Here is a 12,539-nt window from a genome sequence, read left to right as displayed (position 1 = left end):
ATAAAAATAAACATATTTGGTATTGCGTAATTGTACAACCTATGAAAATATAACATTATGTATCCCGTACGGTAAATGTGAAAAAAATACCAAAACACAGATTTGCAATTTTTATAATATCCCAGAAAAAAAAGTTAAAAAGCGATTAAAAAAAGTCAGATCAATACCAAAATGGCACCGATACAAAAAACAGATTATGGCACAAAAAATGAGCCCTCATACAGCCTGGTATGTGAAAAAAAAAAAAGCTACAGGGGTTAAAAAATGGCAATTAAAAAAATTTGAAAAAGTCCAGAATTAGTAAAACATGACGTAAACTATACAAATCCGCCTAAAGTATAAAACTAACATGTTATCTGACCACAAGGTAAATGGCGCAGAAAAGAAAAATCACCAAATCTGCTAAATTATCTTTTACTATTTCAATTTCACTTCCCTTAATATATATATTTATTTTTGGTTCGGAGAATATGTTATTGAAAAATTAAAAGGTGTCATTATAGTAGGTAGTTATGGCTATTATAGGGCGAGGAGGAAAAAACGAGAGCGTAAAAGCAAAAATTGGCGTGGACAAGTGGATCGTCATGAGGGACAAGTAGATTTTGCTCCACTTTAGTCCCGTGGACAAGTAGTTTTTTATAAAATTTCCACACCCCTGTAACCAAATCAGCTATTTTGTCCTTCACCTTCATATATGCCTTGGTTAAGAGCGATCTAGGATAGCCCTTCTGGATGAAGCGTTTTTTTAAATATCAGCTTGGGAAATAAAAAAACCCTTTCATTCTACTTTATTTGTACTGTCATTGCCCATTTAGATAGTGCAGCGATGTATAATTCAATTTTATGAATTCATGGTCATTCGGTTTTGATTTAACTTCTACCCAGGAGGGCTGCAGTGGACCTTCTCTTATATTTCTTCTGCATTTTACCTTGTGTGTGGGCGCACAACCAACTTTGGTAAGCGGCTTGGGAATTACCGTCCCCCACCCCCACTAACAAGATCTGCTGATCCCGCACATGAGGCGCCTTCCTCTCTCTCTCTAGAATCCATACTGAGAAGAGATGGGGTTCAAAATTAGGGGGGCATTTTCTACCATTGTAAAAATTGTAAATTTGGGGGGAAAAAATGCACTTTAGTGAAAACATTTTTTTCTTTTCATTTACACATCCGACTAACGAAAAGTCATAAAACAGCTGTGGGGTGTTAAGGCTCACTGGACTACTTGTTACGTCCCTTTAGGGGTGTAGTTTCCAAAATGGTATGCCATGTGGGTGTTTTCTGCTGTTCTAGCACCATAGGGGTTTCCTAAATGCGACATGCCCCCCAAAAACCATTTCAGAAAAATTCACTCACCAAAATCCCATTGTTACTCCTTCCCTTCTGAGCCCTCTACTGCGCCCGCCGAACACTTCACATACACATATGAGGTACTTCCTTACTCGAGAGAAATTGGGTTACAAATTTTGGGGGACTTTTTCTCCTATTACTCCTTGTAAAAATTCAAAAACTGGGTCTACAAGAACATGCGAGTGTAAGAAATGAAGTTTTAGAATTTTCTCCTTCACTTTGCTGCTATTCCTGTGAAACACACAGCTGTCACGCTCCCTCCCATAGGCTTGCATTGAGGGGCGGTGCGTGACATCACATGGGGGCGGAGGCGTGACATCACATGCCGCCTGCCCCGTGGTCGCCGGTAATCAGACCCGGAGCGAAACTGCTCCGGGGGACTGATTATAAACGTGGTGAAAATTTTGTGAAAAATTGCTGCTGAACTTTGAAGCCCTCTGATGTCTTCAAAAAGTAAAAACATGTCAACTTAATGATGAAAATATAAAGAAGACATATTGAATTTGTGAATCAATATATAATTTATTTGGAATGTCTGTTTTCCTTACAAGCAGAGAGCTTCAAAGTTAAAAAAAATGCAAAATTTTCCATTTTTTCATCAAATTTTTAACCAAGAAATGATGCAAGTATCGACAAAAATTTACCACTAACGTGAAGTAGAATATGTCACGAAAAAAAAATCTCGTAATCAGAATGAAAAGTAAAAGCATCCCAGAGTTATTAATGCTTAAATTGACAGTGGTCAGATGTGCAAAAAATGGCCAGGTCCTTAAAAGTAGTACTCCGGTGCACACTTTTTTCATGTTATCCTGTCCGGGCTGCAAAATAAAAGAAAACGCACTTTATCTTACCTGCCAACGAGCCCCCGGAGCTCCGGTACAGGTGTTCGGTCCCCGAGCTGTATTCTTCTTACTTCCGGTTAGCCCGGCACATCACACGGAGCTTCAGCCTATCACTGGCCGAGGCGGGACATCGCTGCTCCGCTGAAGCTCCGTGTGACGTGCCAGGCTAACCGGAAGTAAGAAGAATACAGCCCGGGGACCGAACACTACTGGAGCTCCGGGGGATCGTTGGCAGGTAAGATAAAGTGCGTTTTCTTTTACTTTGCAGCCCGGACAGGATAACATGAAAAAAGTGTGCACCGGAGTACTCCTTTAACCCCTTCCCGCTATTGGATGTATGCATACGTCCAGGCGAATTACACGCGGGCAGAGCAGGAGATCGCGGGTGGGACTCAGCTGTCAATCACAGCCTGAGTCCCACCGCAGCTGCCGGGGCCGCGATCGCGCCGGTCCCGGCAGCATTAACCCCATAGATGCCGTGATCAGTTCTGATCACGGCATCTATGGTGTTTGCAGGGGGAGCGCTCTCCCCCTGCCCATCAACGGCGGCTCCGCGATAAAATAAGGGGGATCGAGGGTGTCCAAGACACCCTCGATCCCCCTTGAAGAGATAGGAGTGAGGTGGCAGGGTTGCCACCCCTCCTATCCCTGCTATTGATCGGTCGACCGAGCAATAGCAGATTGGGGGCGGGGGGGGGGGGGTTAAAGTTCGGTTCCCCTCCGCTATGCCCACCCATCGGTGTCCGGGCACAGCGGGGGGAACCGTGTAGTAGCGGCGGCGGCGGCAGCGGCGGTCACTTACCCGGCGGCGGCTGTGATCACGGCGGCGGTGGAGGCGAGTATGACGCCGTGTGTGCAGAGTCTGTTGCCTAGCAACATCTGCAGGGCGACAGTTTAGAGAGTGGTCTCTAAACTGTCGCCCTCCAGATGTTGCAAAACTACAACTCCCACCATGCCTTGACAGCTGTTTGCTGTGTTGGCATGCTGGGAGTTGTAGTTTTGCAAGATTTAGAGGGGTTCAGGCTGGAGATCACTGACAGTGGTCTCTAAACTGTAGCCCTCCAGATATTACAAAACTACAACTCCCAGCATGCCCAGACAGCAGTTTGCTGTCTTAGCATGCTGAGATTTGTAGTTTTGCAACATCTGGAGGGCCACAGTTTAGAGACCACTGTCAGTGATCTCCAGCCTGAACCCCTCTAAATCTTGCAAAACTACAACTCCCAGCATTCAGGAACAGCAAATGGCTGTCTCGGCATGCTGGGAGTTGTACTTGCGTGCCTCCAGCTGTTGCATAACTACATCTCCCAGCATTCCCTTTGGCAATCAGTACATGCTAAGAGTTGTAGTTCTGCAACAGCTGGAGGCACACTGGTTGGGAAATACAGAGTTAGGTAATAGGTTCTATTACCTAACTCAGTATTTTCCAACCAGTGTGCCTCCAGCTGTTGCAAAACTACAACTCCCAGCATGCACGTTCTGTCAGTGCATGCTGGGAGTTGTAGTTTTGCCCCCCCCCCCCCCTCCCATGTGAATGTACAGGTTACATTCACACTGGCGGCAGATTACAGCGAGTTCCCTGCTTCAAGTTTGAGCTGCAGCAGCCGCAGCTCAAACTCCTAGCGGGAGACTCAGTGTGATCCGCCGTCAGTGTGAATGTAACCTAAAAACACAACACTAACATAAAATAAAGAGTAAAACACTACATATACACACGTACACTGCCCCCCCCCCCCCACCACCCCTTCCCCCCCAATAAAAATGAAAAACGTATCCTACAGCAGTGTTTCCAAAACGGAGCCTCCAGCTGTTGCAAAACAAAAACTCCCAGCATTTCCGGACAGCCATTGACTGTCCAAGCATGCTGGGAGTTTAGCAACAGCTGGAGGCACCCAGTTTGAGAATCACTGGTGTAGAATACCCCTATGTAAATCCCTAATTTAGGCCTCAAATGCGCATGGCGCTCTCACTTTGGAGCCCTGTCGTATTTCAAGGCAACAGTTTAGGGCCATATATGGGGTATCGCCGTACTCGGGAGAAATTGCCTAACAAATTTTGGGGGACTTTTTCTCCTTTTACCCCTTATGAAAAGGTAAAGTTGGGGTCTACACCAGCATGTTAGTGTAAAAAAAAAACATTTTTGTACACTAACATACTGGTGTTGCCCCATACTTTAAAATTTCACAAGCGGTAAAAGAAAAAAAAGCCTCCAAAATTTGTAACGCAATTTCTCCTGAGGACGGAGATACCCCATATGTGGGCGCAAAGTGTTCTGGGGACGCACAACAAGGCTCAGAAGGGAGAGTGCACCATGTAAATTTGAGGTCTAAATTGGTGATTTGCACAGGGGTGGCTGATTTTACAGCGGTTCTGACATAAGTGCAAAACAATAAATACCCACATGTGACCCCATTTTGGAAACTACACCCCTCACGGAATGTAACAAGGGGTACAGTGAGCATTTACACCCCACAGGTGTCTGACAGATCTTTGAAACAGGGGTCTGTGAAAATGTAAAATTTTTGCTAAACCAAGCATTTTTGGTACAAAAAATTTTTTTTTTTTTACATAAGCAAAAGTCGTGAAACACCTGTGGGGTATTAAGGTTCACTTCATCCCTTGTTACGTTCCTCAAGGAGTCTAGTTTCCAAAATGGTATGCCATGTCATTTTTTTTTTTTTTTTTGCTGTCCTGGCACCATAGGGGCTTCCTAAATGCGACATGCCTCCCGAGCAAAATTTGCTCTCAAAAAGCTAAATATGACTCCTTCTCTTCTGAGCATTGTAGTTCGCCCGTAATGCACTTCAGGTCAACTTATGGGGTACCTCCATACTCAGAAGAGATGGGGTTACAAATTTTGGGGGGTATTTTCTGCTATTAACCCTTGCAAAAATGTGAAATTTGGGGGGGAAACACACATTTTAGTGAAACATTATTTTTTTTTTTTTACATATGCAAAAGTCATGAAACACCTGTGGGGTATTAAGGCTCACTTAATTCCTTGTTACGTTCCTCAAGGGGTCTAGTTTCCAAAATGGTATGCCATGTTTTTTTTTTTTGCTGTTTTGGCACCATAGGGGCTTCCTAAATGCAACATGCCCCCAAAAAAACATTTCAGAAAAACGTACTCTCCAAAATCCCCTTGTCGCTCCTTCGCTTCTGAGCCCTCTACTGCGCCCGCCGTACAATTTACATAGACATATGAGGTATGTGCTTACTCGAGAGAAATTGGGCTACAAATTCAAGTATACATTTTATCCTTTTACCCCTTGTAAAAATTAAAAAATTGGGTCTACAAGAACATGCAAGTGTAAAAAATGAAGATTTTGAATTTTCTCCTTCACTTTGCTGCTTTTCCTGTGAAACACCTAAAGGGTTAAAACACTTACTGAATGTCATTTTGAATACTTTGGGGAGTGCAGTTTTTGTAATGGGGGTCATTTATGGGGTATTTCTAATATGAAGACCCTTCAAATCCACTTCAAACCTGAACTGGTCCATGTAAAATTGCTGCTGAACTTTGAAGCCCTCTGGTGTCTTCCAAAAGTAAACACTTGTCAATTTTATGATGAAAATATAAAGTAGACATATTGTATATGTGAATCCCAAAAAAAAAAATATTTGGAATATCCATTTTCCTTACAAACAGAGAGCTTCAAAGTTAAAAAAATGCAAAATTTTCAATTTTTTCATCAAATTTTGGGATTTTTCACCAAGAAAGGATGCAAGTTACCACAAAAATTTACCACTATGTTAAAGTAGAATATGTCACGAAAAAACAATCTCAGAATCAGATTGATAAGTAAAAGCATTCCAGAGTTATTAATGTTTAAAGTGACAGTGGTCAGATGTGCAAAAAAGGGCTGCGTCCTAGAGGTGAAAATGGTCTGTGTCCTTAAGGGGTTAAGGTGAAAATGGGATGGGTCCTTAAGGGGTTAAGGCTCACTGGACCCCTTGCTTCGTTCCTTGATAGGTGTAGTTTCCAAAATAGTATGCCATGTGTTTGTTTGTTTTTTGCTGTTCTGGCACCATAGGGGCTTCCTAAATGAGACATGCCCCTCAAAAACCATTTCAGAAAAATTCACTCTCCAGGGATGTGGGAATCCTATCGCCCGACGCCCGGGACAAGTAGTTTTCGGCGCTGGGCAGGTGAATTGTTCATAGATTTAGCCCTGTATCGGGCTAGCAGGGACAGACCGACTTCCCCTTTATTTTTCTTTAATGCCGGTGTGAAGTGCAGGAGCGGATGCAAGTTTGCACCTCACACCGGTGCTCAGGGTGTATGGAGGGGGGGGGGGTGGCCCCCAGCTGATTTCAGTAGCCGGGGGCCGCTGCTCAGAGAACTCACCCCGTGCCCCACTCTGTCCTCCTTCATACACAGAAATCCTCCCCGTGCAGTGCAGTCTGTCCTCCTTCACACAGAGCAGTCATTAGGGAGGTGAGGAGCTGTGCACGGACATCCTCTCTCCCCTCCCCCCTGCTCTGTATTTTCCCCGTGCAAACTTGCAGCCTCTCCGTGGTAGATTAGGTCCTGTGGAGACAGAGCAGGGGGAGGGGGATGGAGCTGTATACGGAGCTGTGTTCGTCCTCGCTCTCCCCCTGCTTCTTGTGTAATGTAGAGCGGGGGGGTGAAGCTCAGGTGAGGAGGCCGAGCATGCAGGTGGCGGGAAGGGTGGTTGTATATGTATGTAATGTGTGTGATGTGTGTATGATGTATGTGTATGATCTCTGTGTATATATGTGTGTATGTGTATGATGTCTATGTATATATGTGTATGATGTCTGTGTATATATGATGTATGATGTCTATGTGTGTATGTGTATGATGTCTGTGTATATATGTGTGTGATGTGTGTATGATGTCTGTGTATATATATGATGTTTGTGTATATATGTGTATGTGTATGATGTCTGTGTATATATGTGTGTATGATGTCTGTGTATATATGTTGTGTGTATGATGTCTGTGTATGTAATGTATGATGGGGCAGCGGCGGGTGTATGTATGATGTGTGCATATGTATGGTGTATATGTATGGTTTGAGCGTATGTGTGATGTGTGCATGATGTCTGTCTGTGTGTGATGTGTATATGATGTGTATGTGTGTATGTAATGTATGATGTGGGGGGGGGCAGTGGCGGGTGTATGTAGGTATGATGTGTCTGAATGTATGATGTATGTAATGTATAATATAGGGGGCAGTGGCCGGTGTATGTATGTATGTATGATGTGTCTGTATGTAATGTATAATATAGGGGGCAGTGCCCTGTGTATGTATGATATGTGTATTCATGTATGTTTTGTACAGGGGCGGACTGACAAGAGCTGATGCCAGTTGTGCTATATCATTTTTTTTTTTTTTTTGTGGTTTCTGGCCACTCGCAGTAAATTGCACCCCCAGAATCCCGAACCCTTCATACTCGCCCAACGACCAAGAGCCCCGTGGCATACACATGAGGTATTTCCTTACTCGAGAGAAATTAGGTTACAAATTTTGGGGGGCTTTTTCTCCAATTACCCCTTGTAAAAACTCAAAAACTGGGTCTACAAGAATATGCGAGTATAAAAAATGAAGATTTTGAATTTTCGCCTTCACTTTGCTGCTATTCCTGTGAAACACCAAAAGGGTTAAACTTTTTGAATGTCATTTTGAATACTTTGAGGGGTGCAGTTTATATAATAGGTTCATTTATGGGGTACTGTATATACTCGAGTATAAGCTGAGTTTTTCAGCACGATTTTTCGGGCTGAAAACGCCCCCCACGGCTTATACTCGAGTGAACTCTCCGCCTGTCAATCCCTTCTCAGTGGTCTTCAACCTGCGGACCTCCAGATGTTGCAAAACTACAACTTCCAGCATGGCCGGACAGCCATCGGCTGTCCGGACATGCTGGGAGTTGTAGTTTTGAAACCTCTGAAGGTCCGCAGGTTGAAGACCACTGCGGCCTTCGTCATCATCCAGACACCCCCTTTAGTTTTCTACTCACCTCCCCTTGGTGGGAAGGAAGGGTGAGCTTGTCCGGGCCATCTATGCTGCAGGGACCGTCCGGTGGGGAGGGTTAGTCGTTCCGGGCTGTCCATTTTCACCCGGGGGTCCCTCTTCTCCCCGCCTGGCTTTGGACTAGTGACGCTGCCTTGACGACGACGACGTGCATGAACGTCCCTGTGCGTCGTCGTCAAGGCAACGTCACAAGTCCGGGGATGTGCCCAGAGCACGGAGAAGAGGGTCCCTCCCCTGGTGAAAGTGGACAGCCCGGAACGACTAACCCTCCGCACCGGACGGTCCCTGCAGCATAGATGGCCCGGACAAGCTCACCCTTCCTTCCCACCAAGGGGAGGTGAGTAGAAAACTAAAGGGGGTGTCTGGATGATGACGAAGGCCGCAGTGGTCTTCAACCTGCGGACATCCAGAGGTTTCAAAACTACAACTCCCAGCATGCTGGACAGCCGATGGCAGATTGAAGACCACTGATGAAGGGATTGACAGGCGGTGATGATGAAGGGGGGGGTGGATGATGACGGGGGTATGGATGATGATGAAGGCCGGAGTGGTCTTCAACCTGTGGACCTCCAGAGGTTTCAAAACTACAACTCCCGGCATGCCCGGACAGCCGATGGCAGATTGAAGACCATTGATGAAGGGATTGACAGGAGGTGATGATGAAGGGGGGGGGGATGATGACGGGGGTATGGATGATGCATTTCCCACCCTAGGCTTATAGTCGAGTCAATAACTTATTTTTTTTTTATTTTTTTTTATTTTTTTTTTTTATTTTTTTTTTATTTTATTTTATTTTATTTTTTTATTTTTTTTTTCTCCCCCTGGGTTTTTGGGGTGAAATTAGGGGCCTCGGCTTATATACTCGCGTATATACAGTATTTCTAATATGGAGGCCCTTCAAATCCACTTCAAAACTGAACTTGTCCCTGAAAAATTCTGATTTAGAAAATTTTGTGAAAAATTTGAAAATTGCTGCTGACCTTTGAAGCCCTCTGATGTCTTCTAAAAGTAAAAACATGTCAACTTTATGATGCAAACATAAAGTAGACATATTGTATTTGTGAATCAATATATAATTTATTTGGGATGTCTATTTTCCTTACAAGCAGAGAGTTTAAAAGTTAGAAAAATGCTCCCAAAAAATTTTTGCCATCAAATTTTGACGAAAATTTACCACTAACATAAAGTGGAATATGTCATGAAAAAAAACACAGTCTCGGAATCAGAATGAAAAGTAAGAGCATCCGAGAGTTATTAATGCTTAAAGTGACAGTGGTCAGAATTGCAAAAAATGCTCCCGTCCTTAGGGTTATAATGGGCTCCGCAGGGATGTGGAAATTCTATCGCCCGACGCCCGGGACAAGTAGTTTTGGGCGCCGGGCAGGTGAATTGTTTATAGATTTAGCCCTGTATCGGGCTAGCAGTGCCGGACCGACTTCCCCCTTATTTTTCTTTACTGCCGGTGTGAGGCGCAGGAGCCGATGCAGTCTGCACCTCACACTGGTGTTCAGAGTGTATGGAGGGGGCGGCGGCCCCCAGCTGACCGCAGAGCCCGAGGTCACACGTTCGCATTACATAATTGAGCCCCGCCCCCTTATCTAATCCTCCCGGAGGATGGAGGACGCAGCTACACAACACAAGCAGACAGGGGGAGAGAAAGGATGTCCACAGCTCGGCACACAGCTCCTCCCCTCCCCCGCACACAGCTCTATCCCTCCCCTTCCCCCTGCTCTTTCTTCACAGGACCTAATCCACCACGGGGAGGCTGCATGTTTGCACGGGGAAAACACAGAGTGGGGGAGGGGAGAGGACGTCCGGTGTGAGGGGAGATTTTTAAACCCATTTAACGTCACACTGTCCGGGACTACAGCTCTGATGTCCACTCATGGCGGCTCAGGTGAGGAGGCAGAGAATGCAGGCGACAGGAAGGGTGGTTGTATATGTATGGTGTGATGTGTGTGTGATGTCTGTGTGTGTGATGTATGATGTGGGGTGGGCAGCGTTGTATGTATGATGTATATGTGATGTGTGTATGTAATATATGATGTGGGTGGGCAGTGGCAGGTGTATGTATGATGTGTGCATATGTATGGTGTGAGTGTATGCGTATGATGTATCTGTCACGTGTGTATGTAATGTATGATGTGGGGGGGAGGGGGCACTGCCGCCAGTTGTACCATCTAATTTAATTTATTTTTAGTGTCTTCTGGCCCCCCGCACTAAATTGCACCCCCAGAATCCTGCCCCTTCATACTCACCCGCCAACCAAGAGCCGCACGGATGCACGCAAACACACCCGAACCAAAACTACAACTCCCAGCATGTTACACCGTAACCTAAACTGTAGAACTATAAAGTGTTACATGCTGGGAGTTGTAGTTTTGGATCAGGTCAGCTGCAGAGCAATAGGCTGCATCAGGGCATGCTGGGTGTTGTAGTTACTAATTGTAATTCCCAGTATTCCCTGACACAGACTATTGCTCTGCAGCTGACATGGACCAAAACTACAACTCCCAGCATGTTACACAATAACCTTACCTGTACTACTATACAGTGCAACATGCTGCAACACCCACACAACCATAGGCTGTATCAGGGCATGCTGAGAGTTGTAGTTATCAACTAAATGCAACTTCCAGCATTTTCTGACACAGAGTAAATAAAATGCACCACACAAACTGGAGAAGCAGAACACCCCCCAGTAACACATAAGTCCCTATGAAGACTGAAAAATAGTGTTTAAAATATTTTAAAAAGTGCGTATATATGTGAATAAGCCCCTTTCCTAATAAAAAAGTTTCCAATTTTCTTTTAATAAAAATAATGTACAAAAATAAACATGTGGTATCGCTACATGTGGAAATGTCCAGGCTATTAAAATATAATGTTAATTAAACGTATGGTGAACGGTGTAAATGTAAAAGAATAGTCCAGAATTGCTCATTTTTGGTCACTTCATTTTAGAAATTTTTTATGGTGATCAAAAAGTTACATCTAGACTTTTCTGGGCTTGGCTCAGGCGTAAAAGGAGCTACAGCTCTCCCGCCGCTAATAGCCTGGCATGCTGTTATCACGGTGGCCGCTATTAAACCATTAGATCACCACTGTCAAAGTTGACAACAGTGTCTAAAGGATCTTATATCCATCCCTGGTGGTCTAGTGGGTACTATTTTGGTCAAAATTATTTTATCTACCAGGGCAAGTGGATTTTCTTGAGGGACAAGTAGATTGTGTTCCGCTTTAGTCCCTTGGACAAGTAGTTTTTTTTTTTTATTTCCACACCCCAGGCTCCGTCACTAAGGGGTTAAATAAAATAAAGAGTAAAATAAATAAATAAATGCCCCTTTCCCAATAAAACCTTATATTATCACCCAAAAATATGCCCAAACCTATACATAATAAGTATTGCTACGTCCGTAAAAATTAAAAAGACAAACACAAATTTTGGTCCAAAAATTATCAAAAGGAAGCATAAATCAAAAATGGTACAAATAAAAAAGTACAGCTTGTCGCGCAAAAAAAAAAAAAAGCTCTCACACAATGCAGTTGGACAAAAAAAAAAAAAAAAAAGTTATGGCTGTCAAAACATGACAACACAAAAAAGGGCGAAAAGTAACAAGAACATAAAAAAAGCTATATAAATTGGGTATCGCCATAATCATACCGATCCACAAAATAAAAACAACCATGTTTACTATACATTGAATGCAATAAAAAGAAATTAATTTTTTTTATTAAAACAGCAATTTTCCAATTTTAACAATACTTTGGGGGTTTTTTCACAAAAAATGCTGCATGAATCAACACAGATTTGCCACTAATATAAAGTACAATATGTCACGAAACAACAGTCTCAGAATCGCATTGCTAAGTAAAAGCATGTCAAAGTTATTACCACTTAAAGAGACACATGCTAGATTTGAAAAATTGGGCTTGGTAATTAAAGGGGTACTCCGGAGCTTAGACATCTTATCACCTATCCCTCCGCTCCCGTGTGACGTCACATGCCGCCTGCCCCGTGGTCTCCGGTAATCAGACCCGGAGCGAACATGGTCCGGGGACTGATTTTAATTGGGGTGCTGCGTGCAAGATCACGGGTGTCCCCAGCAGCGGGACTCCCACGATCAGGCATCTTATCCCCTATCCCTTGAATAGGAGATAAAATGTCTAAGCGCCGGCGTACCCCTTTAAGGTAAAAACAGGCGGTGTCCTTAGGCCTTGTGGTAACAGCTCCTGCCTCACTATACACACCAAAATAGTTTCCTATAGTTTTCTTAAGAAAATGAATAAAGGAAGCAAGGCAGAGTCAGATGATGACTTGCACAAGTAAAAAGGCCATAAGTGCTA

The 12,539-nt window shown here is 44.0% G+C and overlaps 1 protein-coding gene across 4 annotated transcripts in view; it reads right to left on the bottom strand.

The window, feature by feature from the left end:
• KDM2A (lysine demethylase 2A) overlaps positions 1–12,539 on the bottom strand; it is a 703,602-nt gene that overhangs the window by 689,938 nt on the left and 1,125 nt on the right. The gene's annotated exons all lie outside the window — the stretch shown is intronic.

This window comes from Hyla sarda, chromosome 7 (assembly GCF_029499605.1).
Source record: "Hyla sarda isolate aHylSar1 chromosome 7, aHylSar1.hap1, whole genome shotgun sequence".
Classification (NCBI taxonomy): Eukaryota; Metazoa; Chordata; class Amphibia; order Anura; family Hylidae; genus Hyla; species Hyla sarda.
This window is presented reverse-complemented; position numbering and strand designations above follow the sequence as displayed.